The 13,624-nt window shown below is 43.5% G+C and overlaps 1 protein-coding gene across 7 annotated transcripts in view; it reads left to right on the forward strand.

The window, feature by feature from the left end:
• The window catches only part of SLCO3A1 (solute carrier organic anion transporter family member 3A1), a 323,050-nt gene that overhangs the window by 9,211 nt on the left and 300,215 nt on the right, over nucleotides 1-13,624 (forward strand). The window lies entirely within an intron of this gene.

Here is a 13,624-nt window from a genome sequence, read left to right on the forward strand (position 1 = left end):
ATTACCACCTTGAATATAAGCAGGTTGAAATTGGGAGAGCTGCCCTCAGCTGATTATATAAGCTATAAAATACAGCACCTGAAGTCTTGTGTTTACTCTGCTAAGAATTCCCTTAATGAAGATGAAAATTTATAAGCAGCATGGACCCATATGTGTTTATTATGTAAGATTCAATTATGGTGATCCAACCTGTAAAATAAACAATGGGGTTGATTAATCTCTTTGTTGGCTTTTGGGTCAGAGAATTGTTTAAAGTAGATCCACAGAGCCACTAGAGCTGTCCCCCTGGAACTCAGCTGGCTGTGGTGTCAGCGCCAGTTTCCCTTCTCTCCAGGGGTACAGGAGGCTTGTCCTGGGTCTGTGGTCACTGTAGCTTTCAAGGTTGTGGAGGGCAGGCCCCCCTTAAGGTTGGCTTTTGAGGTTGCTCGTGCAGTGTAGTGGGATGGCCTTGAGTACAACCACTGCCGGTTGTGACAGACGCCATCCTTTGGCCGTTTCTTTTCTCAAAGTGCTGCTGTGATAGCACTTGGAATTTACTGTGTCTTGTGGGATGATTTGCATAAGCAGCATGTATTCCAGTGTGGCACATCACACCATCCTCTTCTTGAAGCTATACATGCGTGGGGTGCACAGCACACCACACGGCCAAGTTCAGATTTCCAACCTCCTCCTGAAATGTAGGAAAGGAGCATATTTTTTTTGGCCAGAGTGATGATTGAGGAGAAGAAACTTAAAGGGAGCCAGACCCATGAAACAGATGTAGAAGAGCTTCAGACAAGCCTCTCCTGTCCTTATGCAAAAAATTGAGGGCAAGACTCCTGACTTATTGTGTGGCATGTTGTGTCACCTCCCCAGTGCTGGTAAATACTTTGTAGGTTGGGAGGCTTAACATGCCAATGACAGTTTCTCAGCCAGCCAAAGAGAGGATATCTTTTGGAAACAAAAACCATAAATTAGCACCATTGCTTTACCTTTGCCAAGCTGTATATATGCATCAAGGAGATGCATATAAATAGATCAAAAAGCCAGTGAGCAGTTTTGCAGCTTTGCAGCTTGCACTTGATGGAAGCAGATGGGGAGGTTCTCCTTGCTGCACTAGGCTCAGAGTGGCACGTGGAGCCAGCAGTGCTTGGGCTAAATCCAAATACAACCTTGTTCGATTTCTAGAGATGGACATGTGCAATCGACTGTCCAACAGGCATATTGTTTCTGTAGCCCAGGGTTGGCCTGTTTTTAGGTCTTCTTAAGTATAACATTGTAGAATCTCTGCATTCGTTGCTTTCATGTTAGGCAAAATCAGGGCACAGAACTGAGGCACTTACCCAAAGGTGCAGCCCCACCCTCCGGAGCCAGCTCACATTCGCTGGCAGGTATAAGCAGGTGAGCAGCCAGGAAGCAAAGACAACTGATAGTTTTATTTTTGGGAATAGCAATTATAAACAAGTATAAATAAAAATATTGTTTTGGTGAATACTGGGGAAAAATCACTTCTCTTATTCTCTTTTAAAATGTTCCTCTTTTTTTTGTTGTTTAAATAGGCTTAATGCTTTCTAAGAGGCACCCTACCTATCCTTAATGGAGTGAACAGATAATATATATACATTTATATTTATTTGCCTTCTGATGCTTAGGATTTCATGGGGGAATACTTTTGTATTTAAAAATAACAGTGACAGGGAGGTGATTAAAAATATCGCAAGGGCTTGTGGCACCCAAGGCTATCAGGGGAACTATTTTGTGTGACAAGTGAAACATTTAAATCCCCCAAAAGGAAGCTGAGTGTTCTCCTGTTGAGGTCTGTCGCCTTGGTGGCTGCTTTTTGCACCCAGTGAGCCCAACTGTGATGGTCACAGGTGTTCATTTCCGCTCTGTCACCTCCTGGTTGTTTGTTTTCTTCTTACCCCCCTCTACTGGCCCCTGACCCCGTCAGTGTCACGCCTCACCGTCCCTGACAGGATTTCACAGTCACATGGGTAGGGCCTCTGGGAGTCAAGACCTAGGCCACTCCTGAGTGGGACTGTCATGCTAGGCATTTGCCATGGGCAGTGTCCTTTCTGCCCCTTCCATGATTGGCCACCCGCCGTCCCTATCCAGTGGATAATGGAGCTGGGTGTGGTCTCTTACAAGCCTTTCAGATCCAATTCCACCTTTCACCACAGACTGTATGTGATTCCTGCCTTCCTGGACTAATTCTGAGCTCTTTTGTACTTTATTTGGGAGCAGGAATAAGTGGGGACTTCATATTTTATTTAAACATTTCTTTTTGTAGAGTTCGTAGGACAGTAGGATTATTCCCTAACATTTTCAATATCTCAGATGTTAGACCAAAATTGGGTCATATTATAAGTGAGAAAGTGACTTTTACAGTTTATCTGTTGGTGAGGTGGACATGGGCTTGGAGGGGAGAGGGTGGATGAGATGGTGGGCATTTCAGAAGGAAAAAACCAGGTATATTCATTAACTAGGGCTACTGTAACAAATTACCACAAACTGGGTGGCTTGAAACAACAGATTTTTTGTCTCACAGTCCTGCAGGCCAGAATTGTGAAATCAGGGCATCAGCAGGGCCGTGCTCCCTCTTAGACCCTGCGTAGAACCCTTCCTTGCCTCTTCCTGGCATCTGCGGGTGGCCAAGGGTCCTTGGATTCCTTGGCTTGCAGCTGCATCACTCCCATCTCTGCCTCTGCTGTCACATGGCGTTTCCCCCGCATCTCTCTCTCTTCTTATAAGGACACCAGTCACATTGGATTAGGGCTCACCCTAATGACCTCATGTGACTAGCTTACATCTGCTAAGTCCTCGTTTCCAAATTAGGTCACATTCACAGGCACTAAGAGTTAGGACTTCAGTATATCTTTTTGGGGTAAACAATTCAATTCATAACACCAGAGAAGAAAAAGAGCAAAGGATCCTAAAACTGTGTGTACAAAGAAAACAAAGGCAAACTCTGTCTTCTTAAGTGTTTGGGTGAGGTAGGAGGATTGTCAGATATTCGTGAGAGAGTTGTTCATACCCAAAGATAACATTTCAATCTTCACAGAAATGCTGACAGTCCCTGTTTCCTTTCTGTAAGAAGGTAACCATGTTTCTCTCTGGGGTGGTGGTGATTAGACTTGCAGGAATGAACCTAGTTGGATGATTCGTTAGCTTTGAACACATCATTTTCTCTTTCTGGGCCTAGCTGAATGCTGGGATTGGACTGATAATCATGTCATTTGATTAAGGAGAATGCATGTAAAAAAAAAACGTAGACAGATATGTGGGTGAGGAATCTGTGTTTGTGTATTTACTGTGTGTATGTACATAGGTACTCATCCATGTTCCCATCCTTCACACCCAGGACTCCCTAGCAGGAATCAGGGCTGGTAAAATCTCCAGCTGACTCCGTCTTCTTCCTGAAGTCCTATCCGATTCAGTGAGACCAAAAGAGACTTTATCACTGTGCGCTGTGCCAGCCAGTCTCAGATTTGGCCAGGTGTGTATTAAGCTAGCACCAGACATCTGCATTCTAATCTTACCCATCTCCGTGGTTTTTTTGGTGGGGTTGGGAGTGATGTGGTTCCCAGAATTTCTCTGCACAGGCTCCTTTTTTGAAAAAAAAAAAAATGTCAGCTTGATCTCTGCCAAACTAATTAACTTCGACAACTTCCTTAAGTGCTGCAAGCAATATAGAGTTGAGTAAGGCGTGTTCTTGGCCCTCATGGAGTTGATTTATCATGGGGGGGAGATGGCATGTTTATAATTTTTTCATTAATGACTCATTCATTAGGACATTTCAGGTCCTGGGCCAGGTGGCAGCCAAGCCTTCTGGAAGCCTCATGTCTGGTCTAGTTGTATTACAATAGACCAGACTAAAAATAGAAGCAAAGCATTGGGCCAGGGTGGGAGATGGGCCTGGGTAGACTGGTCGGAGATATAAAATAATTTTCTCAACCTTGGTTGGGGATAGATCCGAGGGTAGCAAGATGTCAAGTGGAACCGTTGGTGAGAGGCTGGCTGCGGAGAGTCATTGGAGGCAGCATGTGATTGGAAACCTGGGATGGAGAAGGGGCTGGAAACCCGCGGCCACAGCTGGGCTGGGGCATGTCAGGGCTGGCACTGTGGAGTGCCACTCCAGTTAGCACCGCGAAGGCTGTCGGCATCTCTCTCGGCCAAGCTTGGATCCCTCTGCCCCTCCTCCCCTGCTTTGAAGTGGTGTGGTGAAATGTGGCTGGAAGTCAGTCTGCTAGTCTGTGGAGGGAACTTCATCCAGGGCATGCTCAGACTCGGCTAGAAGCAAGCACAGCTTCATCGCATGCTGAGGCCAAGGGGCTGAAGGATGCAGAATGCTTCTTGTACTGGAATGCTGTGCTCACCAGGATGGGTGCCACATGGGAGGGGGGCAACTATAGGGTCCTGGGCCTGAGGACAAAATGATACCTCTGTATTAAACCTCTCTTTTGCATATATACAAATTAGATTTCTGCAAGATGAGCTAACATTAGGAAAGGTCCTATTATGTTTGATTTTTTTTTTTTTTTTTTTTTAAACCACTTTTGCTTGGCCTCAGATGTGTCAGTTCTGGATAACTTTAAAGCTGGTAACAGAACAAACTGTGTTCACACACAGGAAATGTCTCCAAACAAAAAGTGGGTGTGCAGTTTACAGTTTAAAAATTGGATGAAGGCCCTTCAAACTTCCCCTCCTGTTCTCCTTGGGAAGAGCTTGGCAGGCTGCTGAGAGAGGCTACTCCTCCCTGGAATAGGTAGTCACTGGGGCCTGGGAAGGAAGGTAGCCTGTGAGTGGAGCTGCCTGGCAACTGGGATGAGGCCCCAGGTGTTCCGGGGGCTGGGAGGCCAGTGGAGATTTCCTTTCAGCTTCAAGGCCTGTGTGAAAGGTTGTGCGAGTCAGGTCAGGAAGCATTTCTGCACTGTTGCTCCAAGCCTGTGGCCGGCCGATCCAAGCACTGACTGAGCTGGCTGGAAAGCTCTGTGAGCATGCTATGTCTGTGTCTTTATATATTCGTCACCTGGCTCTAGTGCTAGCTTGAATTTCAAGTTCATGCTTTTTTTTTTTTTTTTTTTTTTGAGGGGATGGAGTCTCGCTCTGTCGGCCAGGCTGGAGTGCAGTGGTGGGATCTCGGCTCACTGCAACCTCTGCCTCCTGGGTTCAAGCAGTTCTCCCGCCTCAGCCTCTCTAGTAGCTGGGATTACAGGAGTGCACTACCATGCCCAGCTAATTTTTGTATTTTTAATAGAGTTGGGGTTTCGCCATGTTGGCCAGGCTAGTCTCGAACTCCTGACCTGAGGTGATCCACCTGGCTCGGCCTCCCAAAGTGCTGGGATTACAGGCGTGAGCCACCACGCCCAGCCGGCTTTTTTTTTTTTTTTTTTTTTTTTTTTATATAAAGACATTAGTGTTTTACTTATTACACAAGGAATAGATGTGGTGTTGACAATTTGGAAAATACAAATAAACATAGATAACATAAAAAAAATCATCCATAATTCAAAGAACCCGGAGATAAACTGTGACCATTTTGGCGTGGGTCCTTTAAGTCTCTCTCTGTCTACCTGCATTGACGCTTGACTTCCAGGCCCACACGGTGGTAAAGGATGTGGGCTTTGGGGTCTTTGAAGTTCATGTCTGTGGCTGGTTAGTCTTGTGTGGCTTTGGGCATTTTGCTTTCCCTCTCTAATTCTCAATTTCCTCATCTCTAAGATTGGGATGATATTTATACTTTCAATGATCTTGTGAATACCAAATGAGAGAATCCATCCAAAGTACTCAGCCCGTGCCTCTCTGCAGTATGTGCTATTGTCGTGATTTTTAAAAAGTAATAAAATTGGATCTCACTATAAATTCTGTTTAGGAACCTACTCTTTCCTCTAAATCATTCTGATGGCTTTTCTGTAACATCAGATGTTCTTCTCTGCTGTCATAGTTTCAAATGAAAAATGACCTTATTGTTTTTATAAAACAATACATATTCATCGTGAAGAAAAGTTTACATAAAAATGTTTTTAAAAATTCAAAATCCCCCATTCAGAAGTAATCATGACTGGTGGTGGGGTTTGAGAAGTGACTGTTAACCGCACCTTCCTCTCTGCCCTCACTCTAGCCCCTCCTAATTAAGAATCCACTGGGGGCCAGGCATGGTGACTCGTGCCTGTAATCCCAGTACCTTGGAAGGCTGAAGTGGGAGGATCGCTTGGGCTCAGGAGTTTGAGACCAGCCTCAAACTCCTGTCTCTACAAAAAATTTAAAAATTAGCTGAGTGCGGTGGCTCATGCCAGTAATCCCAGCACTTCGGGAGGCCGAGGCGGGTGGATCACTTGAGGTCAGGAGTTTGAGAACAGCCTGGCCAACATGGTGAAACCCTGTCTGTACTAAAAATAAAAAAATTAGACAGGCATGGTGGCACATGCCTGTAATCGCAGCTACTCAGGAGGCTGAGGCAGGAAAATTGCTTGAACCCAGGAGGCAGAGGTTGCAATGAGCCAAGATGGCGCCACTGCACTCCAGGCTGCACTCCAGTCTCTGTCTCAAAGGAAAAAAAAAAATTAAAAAATTAACTGGATGTGGTGGTGCATGCCACCACCCAGTCTCCCAGATATTTGGGAGACTGAGGTGGGAGGATCACTTGAGACCAGGAGATTGAGGCTGCAGTGAGCCGTAATAGTGCCACTGCACTCCAGCCTGAGTGACAGAGTGAGACACTATTTCAACAACAACAAAGAAAGGATCATTTGGGAAGTAGACACCCCAGCCAGCCACAGGGGTTTAAAACATCATCTTGGGGGTCGTGTGGAAAAAACTGGAGTTTGAATTGGAAAACTCCGTTTGTGTCCAGATTCAGGCTTCTTTTCACTACTTTATTCTCAGAATAAAACTCATCCAAGTCAGAACTGCAGGCTTTGTCCCTGCAGGTGCTCACCTGCTCAGGTAAGCTTACCTCCTGGAGGAGCAGAGAATATGTGCATCCTGAGGGCTGTTCACAGAATTGGGGGAGAAAGGGGTCAGGGCAAGCTTGCCAGCTTCCTGCTTGCAATTCTATGAGTCGAATAAGTTGCCAGTCCTTCCCTTTGGGGAGGATTGAGTGAGGAAGTTAGAAGAGCAGATGCTTTTTCTCTGTTAACTTCCGGAAGGTGGACATTCCTCTAGTCTATATCAAGGTATGAATTCTGGGGAAAGGGAAGAATAATTTCTTGTTATTATTAGGAATATATCATTTTAGAATTCTTTCTATTCTTATACATGGAAAAATGACTGGCTGACTAGATATACTTATAAAATGTATGTTCTAAAAATAGCAGTAAATTTAATTTCCCTGAAATTTAACAGAAGACTTTAGTAAAACTGGAAAGACGTAACTATCTTTTGCTACTAAATGTTGCTGTAGAAGTGTCCAAGGCCAGCCTTATTTTTCCTCCCTTAGAGATAATTTATTATTGCCTATTGGTTAGATATATGAGGAATCTTTTCTTACTATTTGACAGATAATTTAATTCTGATGTATATTACTGCTTTGTGATGTATGTCATAGTTTTTGGAACTGGATGTGTATTTTCAATCAACAGATGCAATTCTTTATTAGTTTTGGGAGAGTTTATTTATATTATCTCTTCAAACACTGAGTTCTATGCAGTAAATTCTCTGCTGTAAGGCACCAATTGTCTGTATGTTACGTTGTCTTTGAACTCCATAGTTGTCTGTTTTGCTTTGATTACTTGAATCCCTTGTTTTTATCTACATTCACCATGTTTATTTTTAGCTTTCCTCTAATCAGAAAATTGATTTTAAACCATCTTTCTTTAGTTCTGTGTAGATTCTGTTTCATATCTTTATTTTCTAGTGTTGGCTTTAGTTTTCAATTTATTTCTTTAGATCTACAATCTTTTTTTTCCCTTTTTTAGATGTTGTCTTTGGGTTCTTGATGTATTGAACTCATATTCTTATTAAGTTCTCTGGCTCAAAGATCTTTTGGGGGGAATCTTTCTCTGGCTGAGTTATGTTTTCTTTTATTTTGAATTCTTTGTCTTTGATACCTACTGTTGCTTTCTTGCCTTTCCAGGAGTCTGTGTTTAGAGATACCATGCCTTGTGGTTTTTCATTTTATTCTTGCTGGAGTAAATCAGCCTATGTCTTTCTTTGATTTATTTATTTGAAGGCTGTCTTTTTTTTTTCTCCTTGCCACCAAGCTGAAGTTTGAAGGCTGGTTTTTCATTTCTGTTCATGCTTTCTGTAGCCTGAAGACATATGAAGTGTCTTGGGCCGGTTAAGCTGCAGCAGGTGGTATGCTGGGTGCTGGGTGCTGAGTAGGCTTGGTTAGATGTGGGCTTGGCAGCTTTTACTTGTGGGATCTTTTGAAGGCCCTTTTAAGTGGGTTCAGGCTTCCTGTGTGGGGGCACACACTGCATACCCTCCGGCAGTATTCTGTGGCCTTGGGTCAGCCTTGGATTTCACGTTGGACTCCCAGAGTCTTCATTCCTTGCAGCAGAGATGATCAACACCACGGTTTATGCATCATCTCATCCTTTTCTCCCCAGCGGATGTTTTCTCTCTTCCCTAGTCAGAAGAAGAGAATAAAGGGATAACTACTCAGGTTGTTTTTTTCTAGATGTGGTGATATTGATGCAAACTCTCAGAATGTTTATTTATTCACTGTTTTATCTTCCTGAGGGTGTTAGACTCAGGGCTCTGAGCCTTGCCACTAGATCCTTTTTCCTTTACTTTCCTTCCCAGGCACCTTTTGACTTTATGACACTGGAGTATGCTCATTTTGTTTTTTTTTTTGGTTTTTTTTTTTTGGCTGATAAATATTTTATTTCAGGTTTTTTTTTTTAATTCAAATTTAGGAAGAGTGAGATTTTGTACAGAGGTTTAATTCTACCGTTTTAACTGGGAAATGTCTAGCAACATTTGAAAAGATTGTGTAATATTCCATTGTATTCCATTTCCCTATTTCTGTATGGTAGGTTGCTTATGGTTTTGTTTTGCTGATACAAATTCTGGTTGCTCATTGCTTTTCATTGTTTTGCTTTTCAGAATTACAAAATGGGATGATGAGTTCAAGGGGTTGGTCACAAAAGATGTGGGGAGTCAAATCCTCTGTGGAAAGAGGAATTGCCTTCGTCGAGGATGTGGTGTGTGCCCGGGAGGACACAAGCAGTCTGATGGAACTCTCACACAAATCCCATGCGGTAGATGTCATTATTTCTCTTTTCCATATAAGGAAATAGGGCTTACTTCTAGAAGTTAAAGAATGTGCTAGCTGGGCACGGTGGCTCACACCTGTAATCCCAGCACTTTGGGAAGCCAGTGCGGGCAGATCACGAGGTCAGGAGTTCGAGACCAGCCTGGCCAACATGGTGAAACCCCTTCTCTACTAAAAATACAAAAAAATAGCCGGGCACGGTGGCAGTTGCCTGTAATTCCAGCTACTCGGCAGGCTGAGGTAGGAGAATTGCTTGAACCCGGGAGGCGGATAGGTTGCAGTGAGCCGAGACCATGCCACTGCACTCCAGCCAGGGCAACAGAGTAAGACTCTGTCTCAAAAAAAGAAAAAAGAAGAAAGAAAGAATGTGCCCACGCCCAAGTTGGCACAGCTAGTGTTTGATCTTGGGTCTCTTGGTTCCAGCTCTAAATTCCCTTCTCTTTCATCACACCACGCCTTGAAAAAATTTGCAGCTGAATGCTTCAGTGTCTTGAGTGTGTTGATATTGTTTTAACATGTTACCACTTGTGAGAGAACACTGTTCTCGCTCTCTCTCTTTTAAATTGAGGTAAAAGGTAATGAACATTGAACATGACTTTACTGGGACCAGAGAATAACTTCACTAGGGCCAGAGAATCTGTTCTCTGTTCCCTTCCTCCCCTTTAGGGCATGGTGGCATCTGCAAGTGACAAGAGTGCTCTGAAAAAGACCTGTTATACTTTCCAGGGCTGGTCACAGGGCCCCTGCTCCTGGCATGCAGCTACCTGCGTGCTCAGCACTCACCTGCGTTCCTGATTTGAACAGCCAGCCACTCAAACACATGGGCCATTATGTAATATTTCTGCCATAACAATTCCCACAAAATTACAGAGTGTTCTGTGTCAGTGTGAACAGACACTCTAATTAGTGTTTACTTGTTCAAGTGATCATTTTTCAAAATTTTAGTGCAAAATTATATTTACCTTATTCAAAAAGTATTCCATAGGGCTGAGTAACATGTTGATGTTTGCTAAAAGATGCTGATGGGAGAGCCATCTATTTACTGTGGGTGTCAGTTTTCTCCTCGAAAACAAAAGTGGGTACCATGCCATCTTACATGTGTGGAGTGTTCAGCCAGTTTCAGTATTGTGGGATTATGTCATTTCAGACTGACAGCAACCCTGGGACATCTGTGGGGCAATTTTGCCCCACTTTTGTTTTTAATTCTATTATGACGAAACAAAAAAGTAGAAATTATAGTACAGTGGACACCCATGTACTCACCACCTAGGACTGACTAGTTGTTAAGATTTGACACATTTGCTTCATATATACAGCTACATTCATACACACACACACACACACACACACACACACACATACATACATACTTTATTTCAGGACCATTTTAAAGTAAATTATAGAAATGATGACACTTCACACCTAAATACTTCAGTATACCTCTTCATAAAATGTGGTCATTTCCCTATAAAACTGCAACCCTACTGTCACTCCTAACAAAATTAAGTAGTCCCTGATTTCAATTAATACTTCCTACATATCAGATTTCTCCAAAATGCTCCCAAAATATCTCTATCGCAATTGCCATTTCTAGCTCTATACCTAGCTTCCTCTGGAACTATTTATTTGTTTATAAACAGCCACAAACCAATTCAAGATCATACATTTCATTTGTTCTATGACTTTGTGTCATTTCCTTTGTTTTTTCTTTATTGTGGAAAATCACACATAAAATTTACCATCTTAATCATTTTGAAGTGTACACTGAACTCAGTGGTGTGGTAGTCCCCCCTTGCTCTTGGGGGATATATTCCAAGATCCCTGATGTGGATACCTGGAACCTTGGATAGTACTAAATGCTATATGCGATATGTTTTTTCCTATATGTATATACCTATGATAAAGTTTAATTTATAAATTAGGCACAGTAAGATTAACAACAATAATAATACAAAATAATTATAACAATATGCTGTAATAAAAGTTACGTGAATGTGGTATGATCTCTCTCAATGTATCTTACAGTTGCTCACTATTTTCTGAGTGTAGTTGACCTCAGGTAACTGAAAACTGTGAAAATGAAACTCTGGATAAGTGGGGACTCCTACATTAAGTATATACACAACGTTGTGCAACTATCACTACCATCTATCTCTGGAACTCTTCTTCCCAGAGGGAAACTCCATACCCATTAAAGATCACTCCCCACTCCCCTTCCCCCAGCCCTGGCCACCACTGTTCACTTGCTATCTATGATTCTGACTACCTTAGGGCCTCATATACAGTGTTTGTCCTTTTGCAACGGGCTTGTTTCAGTCAGCATAATGTCCTCACAGGTCATCCAAACTGGGGGCTGGGTCAGAATTTCCTTCCTTTTTAGGCTGAATATTCCATAGTATGTATAGGCCACGTCTTGCTTATCCAGTCATCTGTCGATGGACACTTCCGTTGCTTCCACATGTTAGCTATTGTGAATAATGCCGCTCCGATCATCGGTGTACAGCTTTCATCTGGAATAATTTCCCCACTTTTTCCCCACTAGGTTAACTTTTTGAAGGGGTTGGGTCAGTTGTCATTCCACAGAACATCTTCTATAATGTTCCATATTCTGGATGTATCTGATTATTTCCTTGTGGTTTCATTTAACTTGTCTCTTTTCTCTGTATTTCCCGTACAATGGAAGTTAGCTTTTGCTTTACTAGATTTAATTTTTGCTTGATTAGAGGAGATAACTGGCGAGGAATTCTTTCAAGTACGTTGTATTAAAACACCTGGTTGACCCCTGCTCATGGTGCTAAGGCTGACCACGAGGTTGAGATGGTTAGTTACATCCACACCACTCCACGTGAAAGGGACGTTTGCCACCTTGACGTTGGTGCTCTTTTAATAGATGAGGCAGTTGCTGAAATTCTGAGTAGGCTGTGACTTGGTTACCAGTGATATCTACCACTTACTGAGCATCCACTGTGTGTACCTGACACATGTCATCTCATTTAGTCCTTTAGGAGCAGCAGTGTTGTCCCACGTTGTAGCTCAATGTAGGAGATCCTAGTTGCACTTCTGTTACGAAGCCGCTCCTGCCTCCCTTTCCTCCGACCCTCCCTTCCAAAGCACTGTGGATCGTAGTCTCCTCCCCCAGCTCCATGGCATGACGTTGGCACTGCCTTTCCAGTTTACTCTCTCCACGGGGTAAAAACTGGACTCTGGAGCAAGAGACTGCCTGGATTCCAATCCCAGCTCTGCCCGTCACATGTGACGTAAACCTGGGTTGGTTCCTCCCCCGTCAGTTGGAGATGATTAAAGTGCCTGCCACAGAGGGCTCTCCTGAGCATTAAAGGAGTTACTGCCTGGGAAGCACTTGTGTGTGATAAGTCTTAGCCTCGTTCTCTGTCATTCCTTCCACGGGTCCCTGGAGACAGTTGCTCAGTCCCTGTTTTGCTTTGAAGGTTTTGCCATAACTCACAATAGAGAAACACTGGGGTGACTGAAAATCAGGTAACAAACATGAAGCAGTGACAGTGATTCTAGAGCAGGGATTGGCAAGCTATAGCCCATCGGCCAAACCTGGCCTGCTCTCTGCTTTTGTAAGTCAACTTTTATTGGAACACAGCCGTGCTGATTTATGTATATATTATCATCGTCATGTGACAGAAGCCATATTGCCTGCAAAGCCTAAAATAGCTGCTCTCTGGCCTTTACAGAAAAGGTTTGCTACCCCCTGCTCTAGAATCTTAAAGAATTCTTAGAGTTGTGGTCTCAGCTGTCTAGATCCCAGAGATCTAAATCCCAGAGATGCCACCTCAGCTGAGCGTGGTGGCTCACGCCTGTAATCCCAGAACCTGGGGAGGACAAGGTGGGCAGATAGCTTGAGCCCAGGACTTCTAGACCAGCCTGGGCAACATGGTGAAACCCCTTCTCTATTTCTATAAATTAATTTTTAAAAGCCACCTCCTGCTAAATTCTTGCCTTCAGCTTTCACTCCCAGGAGTGGTATTTCCCAGTCTTCCCAGCTGGGAAAGTTCATTTAGTCTGCCTCTAAAGGACTAAATGAGATAACGTGTGTCAGGTACACATAGCGGATGCTCAATAAACGCTAGTGACTGTGATCACTGGTAACCAAGTTACAGCCTACTCAGGATTTTGGCAAGTGCCTCATCTATTAAAAGGGCACCAACGCAGACTGCCAACTTCAAGGGAGCAAATGTCTGTTTCACATGGAGCGGTCTGGATGTTACCACCCATCTCAATCCCGTGGTCAGCCTTAGCACCATGAGCAGGGGTCAAGCAGGTGTTTTAATATAAAGTACTTGAAAGAATTCCTTACAGGTATCTCCTATAATTAAGCACAAATTAAATCTAGTCAAGCTACCTAGAGCTGGAGGCTGACTTCCTTATCTGAGCAGGCCCCTCCTGCAAATCTGAGGCTGG

This window comes from Pongo abelii, chromosome 16 (genome assembly GCF_028885655.2).
Source record: "Pongo abelii isolate AG06213 chromosome 16, NHGRI_mPonAbe1-v2.0_pri, whole genome shotgun sequence".
Lineage (NCBI taxonomy): Eukaryota > Metazoa > Chordata > Mammalia > Primates > Hominidae > Pongo > Pongo abelii.